General features: G+C 44.4%; 1 pseudogene; it reads right to left on the reverse strand.

Annotated features, from left to right (window-relative positions):
* Positions 1-200: 200 nt before the first annotated feature.
* LOC100339916 (glyceraldehyde-3-phosphate dehydrogenase-like) lies at positions 201-1,156 on the reverse strand (annotated as a pseudogene).
* Between the last annotated feature and the right edge of the window lie 4,537 nt (positions 1,157-5,693).

The raw sequence follows: 5,693 nt of genomic DNA on the forward strand, positions 1-5,693 counted from the left end.
TTAGCTAGCTGCAGCAGACTTAATGGATGGTAACATATTAAGGTAGGGCTCCCTAAGTCCCTTCCCTTGTCTGGGGGATCTGAGATGGACACTGTGAAGCAGGGAGATTCTCAGTGTGTTGGGGGCTGAGTAGGGGCTGGGACTCCCCAGTGGCTGACAATCTCTCTCTTCCTCTGGTGCTCTCACTGGCGCCAAGAGTCTTATTCCTTGGAGGCCGTGTGAACCGTGAGGTCCACCACCTGTTGCTGTAGCCAAATTCATCAACATACCAGATAATGAACCTAGCAAAATGGTCATTGAGGGCAGCATCAAAGATGGAGGAGTGGGTGTCACGGTTAGAGTCTCGAAAGCAACCTGGTTTTCAGTGCAGCCCAGGAGGCCCTCCACCACCTGCTTCGCTACCTTCCTGATGTTATCACATTTGGCAGCTTTCTCTGCCCGGCAGATCAGGTCCACCACTGACACACTGGCGTGGGCACATGGAAGGCCATGCTCTGAGTTTCCCATTCATTCAAGGTGACCTTGCTCACGGCCTTGGCAGAGCCAGTAGATGTGGGGATGATGTTCTAGGTAGCCTTTTGGCCATCATGCCAAGGCTTTCTGGTCTGGGTGGCAGTGGTAGGGTGGTCATGAGTACCTCCATGATGCCAAAGTTGTCAATGATGACCTTAGCCAGGGGTCTAAGCAGGTGAGGAGGCAGGAGGCATTGCTCATGATCTTGAGGGAGCTGGCACACTTCTCATGGTTCACGCGCATCACAAACATGGGGGCATCACAGAGGGGCAGAGATGATGACCCTTTTGGCTCCACCCCTCAAATGAGCCCCAGCCTTCTCCATGGTGGTAAAGATAACCGTGGACCCCAGAACATATTCAGCACCAGCATCACCTCATTTGGTGCTGGCAGGTTCTCACTCCTGGTTGATGGTGATGACTTTTCCATTGATAACAAAATTCCTGTGCTCAGCCTTGACTGTGCTGTGGAACTGCCTTGGGTGGATTCATAGTGGAACATGTACACCATGTAGTTCAGGTCAATGAAAGGATCATTGATGATGACAACATTCAGTTTGCCTGAGTTTAAAGCAGCCCTGGGTCTGGCGCCCAACATGGCCAAATCCATTTACTCCCACCTTCACCATCATGCCTTGGGGACATATTAGTGCTGCGTGGAGAGGAGCAGAGAGCCAAAAATTGTTATTATTATTATTTGTATTCTGAAATTTCATCATTCGTGACTGGGTATGGTTCCTTTTTCATTTGTTATATCTGGCATTATGGTTTTTTTTCTTCAACTTAGACACTCGTGTTTTTCAGCTCCAAGAAATTCTCTTTTTATCGTTTCTTTGTTTATATTCTTTCATTTTCTCTGTGATCTCTGGAGCTTCTATTCAGTGAATGTTGGATTTATACTTTAAAAAAAAGATTTATTTTTTTATTTGAGAGGCAGAGTTTCAGAGAGAGAGAGAGAGAGAGAGAGAGAGAGAGGTCCTCCATCTGCTGGTTCACTCCCCAAATGGCTGCAATGACTTTAGCTGGGCTGATCTGAAGCCAGGAGCCAGGAGCTTCCTCCAGGTCTCATAAGTGGGTGCAGGAGCCCAAAGACTTGGGCCATCTTCCATGCTTTCCCAGGCCATTAGCAGTAAGTTGACTTGGAAGTGGAGTAGCTGGGACTAGAATTATTGTGCATATGGGATGCAGAGGCTTAATCTAAGCCATTTTTCGATTTAGCCTTTTTCCTCACATTTTAAGAATCTACCCGCATTTTCTACCTTCTTGAAAATTTCCTTGATTTTATCTTACAATCTATTGACATTTTGCTTTACCATATCTATTTTTTCTAAGAACTCTTTCGGAATTTTTGGGTCTTTTAAAAATAGTATTTAGTTTGGGGTTGGCGCCATGGCACAATAGGTTAATCCTCCGCCTGTGGCACCGGCATCCCATGTGGGCACCAGTCTTCCAATTCAGCTCTCTGCTGTGGCCTGGGAAAGCAGTAGAAGATGGCCCAAGTCCTCAGGCCCCTGCACCCGCGTGGGAGACTGGGAAAAGGCACCTAGCTCCTGGCTTCGGATCAGTGCAGCTCTGGCTGTTGCGGCCATTTAGGGAGTGGACCAGTGGATGGAAGATGCTCTTCTCTGTCCCTCCCTCTCACTGTCTGTAACTCTACCTCTCAAATAAATAAATAAAATTAAAAAAAATAGCATTTAGTTCTTGAATTATGGCCTTAGTTTTAAAACTCTCTCTGAGGATACTACTTATAATTGAAGTATCATTTTCTAGTAAGTACAGTTTACAGAAAAATAAAATCAGAAGTATGAGTTTATTATGGTGCAGCATTTTTTGCATAGCTTTTTCATCATACATATTTTCCATGGACAATGGAAAAAGATTTTTGTACCAAAATTCTTTTTTCCCAAAATAAGCTCATATTTTAAATTCTGTGTTCCATGCGCTCATATTCTTAAAATGTACAAGTTTATATATGTCTTTCATGGACAATGTGTGTGGACATGCCATGGACATACATTTCTCAAGCACTGGCATTTAAAAAATGTACTTAGAGTCATTATTTTTCCCCTTGCAACTTTCTCCAGGGTGATCTGAATTTTCAAAATACGGAGTCCACATGTTCAGAATACGTATTTCTTGCTGAACTAGACCAACTGCTGCATTGAATTAGCTTCAGCGAAAGTTGTTTTTCCCCCAGTAAAAATTTGGGAGGTCCTTTCTTTATTGTATATTCATGTTCTGCATGTCATTTGATGATCTGAGGCCAAGTGACCAATATTGCAATAATGTAGATGGGGCCAGATGGAGTCTTAGCAGCCAGGGCAGATGCTCTTGTGAGTGTTTAGACACGGACTGGTGCTGCCCTGGGGTGCTCCTGGGTTGCAGGTGCAGCGGGACGGGAGGGGATCATTGGCCTCCAGCATCCACCTTTCAGTAGCCAGACTGGTTGGGTAATCTGACTGCAGGGTGGGTCGCAGTGTTTAAAGTGTGTGTAAGTTGACAATATATGCATCAAAATATTAGCTATGCTTATTTCTGGGTTTCAGGATGTGGGTAGTATTTTTCCTTAAAAAAAAAAAATGAGTGGCACTGTGGCACTGTGGCTTAGCACGTAAAGCCACTACGTGCAGTGCTGGCATCCCATATGGGTGCTGGTTCTAGTCCCGGCTGCTCCACTTCTGATCCAGCTCTCTGCTATGGCCTGGGAAATCAGTAGAAGATGGTCCAAGTACTTGGGCCCCTGCACCCAAGTGGGAAAACCTGAAAGAAACTCCTGGCTCCTGGCTTCAGATCAGTGCAGCTCTAGCGGTTGCAGCCATCTGGGGAGTGAACCAGCAGATGGAGGACCTCTCTCTCTCTCTCTCTCTCTCTCTGAAACTCTGCCTCTCAAATAAAAAAATAAATCTTTTTTTTAAAGTATAAATCCAACATTCACTGAATAGAAGCTCTATTTGTAACCGACCCTATCTCTCAAATAAATAAATAAAATCTTTTAAAAATTATTTTTAAGGCACATATGTAAAACTTTCTTTTGAATCTTCAGTTACTATATTAAAAGTGGCAACAAAAAAACAAAGAAAACAAGCATTAATTTTAACTCCAGAGGTGAGGACTATACCTAAAATGAAACTTCTACAATGGAGAGAACGAAGTATGTGACGGAGGAGACAGAGTGGGAAGGGCGAGGATGTTGGAAGGGTGCCGGATGCAGAGACGCGAAGTGGACTCAAGTACACTTTTCTGTTCTTCTCGAGGTTCAGGACTGATGGGAGCATGAAATATTATTAACATTGCACATCTGAGCTTTCAGTGTTCCAGTGGTGCATCCTCACGCTCTAGGTTTGCTGCCCCAGTACCGAGAAATCAGTTATGGATGTGGTTGGACGATGTGTGCTGCACTCACTGCCCGTTCAACAGCAGTATTCAGATCGCCCCTGCCACCCAAGCAGACTCTGCTTTAAAGGGCATTTGAGAGGAGGCTGGCTTCTCCCCACTGAAGAGCTATTCATGGGTAAAATCAACAAATGCAACGGGACCTGTACCGAAATTTTTACTCAGAAGCTAGAGTTTAAAATACTGTCAGGATCGGAAGGAATGTATAAACCACATCACCACAGAACTGCATTCATAAACCATCTGAGAGATGGACTGAAAGTGGAATTTTGAGATGCTCTCAAGAGGATGAGGGCAAAACACTGGCATACAAAACTGGCTTCGGATTTCTCCCTGTGTTGAAAGAAGGATAACTATTCTCTATCAGAGAGGGGCTTCTCTTTTTTTTGTGGGGATCCTACAATTCAGGGATTGGCATCCAAAGACATCATTAGAAACTACTTATGTTTATAAATCTTTTGCCATGGATGGTTTGTTGGACAGCGTTTTAGGCTGTTTTAATCCCAGAGACTTATTTTAAAATCCTAAGTCTGGAGCATCTAAGACGACTTTGAAACCCATCTCTACTTAAAGAGAGGACTTCAGTGCCTTTTCTTTTGCTATAAAAAAACGCATGAAGTTGTCTACTCACGGGAAAAGGGGTTTGTTCATTTAGCTTATGGTTTTGGAGGCCATCTGTGTGTTCTGTGATGAGGGCCTCCTTGCAGATGGCAGCCCACTGGAGGGAGCCAGGGGCAGTGACCACACAATGCGATAGGGGGCAGAGGGCAGGGATGGGTCCATACTTCCCTCTTACCACAGATCACTGTTCTAGCAACTTACTCCATGAGACCAGAGTGAACCCCTTCTGAGAGACGTAATCCCCTTCCAGTAGGTTCCCTCTCTTTAATGTTCTCACACCTCTCACATCAGCTCCCTGCACACCAAGCCTCAGTGCTTAAACCCCTGGAGGACAAACCGCCTCCAAGCCACGGCCAGAGGTTAAATCTCCAAATTACAAAAGTCAAATTACAATCTTTTATTGTTCACTTGATCCAATGGTTATTGCTAAAAACAAATTAACAGTACTTAGCAATAAATCAAAGGACAATTCCAGCTGTGGTGTGCCTCTCAAACTTTCTAAAACACACTTCAGATTGAGTCCTTTCGAAGCTTATGATGAGGCAAAGACTCACTCTCTCTTGTCATACCTTCTTCATTTTGGCAGTGCCTGGAGCTGCCACTTGTTTCATTTTGCTCTACTCTCTGGTCAAGGATCACAAACCCCTGCCTTTGATAGCCACTGTCCTGAATGAACAAATATACCCAAGCAGCGTGATTTTACTGACTTCTTTTTTGAGGGTAATATCTTAACAGGTTGGTATAACAAGATTCTGTCTTTTTCTTTTTTTAAAGATTTATTTATTTATTTGAGAGACAAAGTTTCACTCCCCAAATGGCTGCAATGGCCGGAGCTGGGCCAGTCCTAAGCCAGGAGCATGGAGCTTCTCCAAAGTCTCCCGTGTGGGTGCAGGGGCCTGAACACATAGGCTACCTTCCACTGCTTTATTAGGCCATCAGCAGGGAGCTGCATCAGAAGTGGATCAGCCGGGACATGAACCAGCGCCCCTGTGGGATGCCAGGGCCACAGGCAGAGGCTTATCCTAATACACCACAGAGCCAGCCTTTGCTTAGTTTTTTTTAAAGATTTATTTATTTACTTGAAAGGTGGTTATACACACACAGAAAGATAGATAGATAGATAGATAGATAGATAGATAGATAGATAGACAGACAGACAGACAGACA

This window comes from Oryctolagus cuniculus, chromosome 4 (assembly GCF_964237555.1).
Source record: "Oryctolagus cuniculus chromosome 4, mOryCun1.1, whole genome shotgun sequence".
In the NCBI taxonomy this organism is placed as follows: Eukaryota; Metazoa; Chordata; class Mammalia; order Lagomorpha; family Leporidae; genus Oryctolagus; species Oryctolagus cuniculus.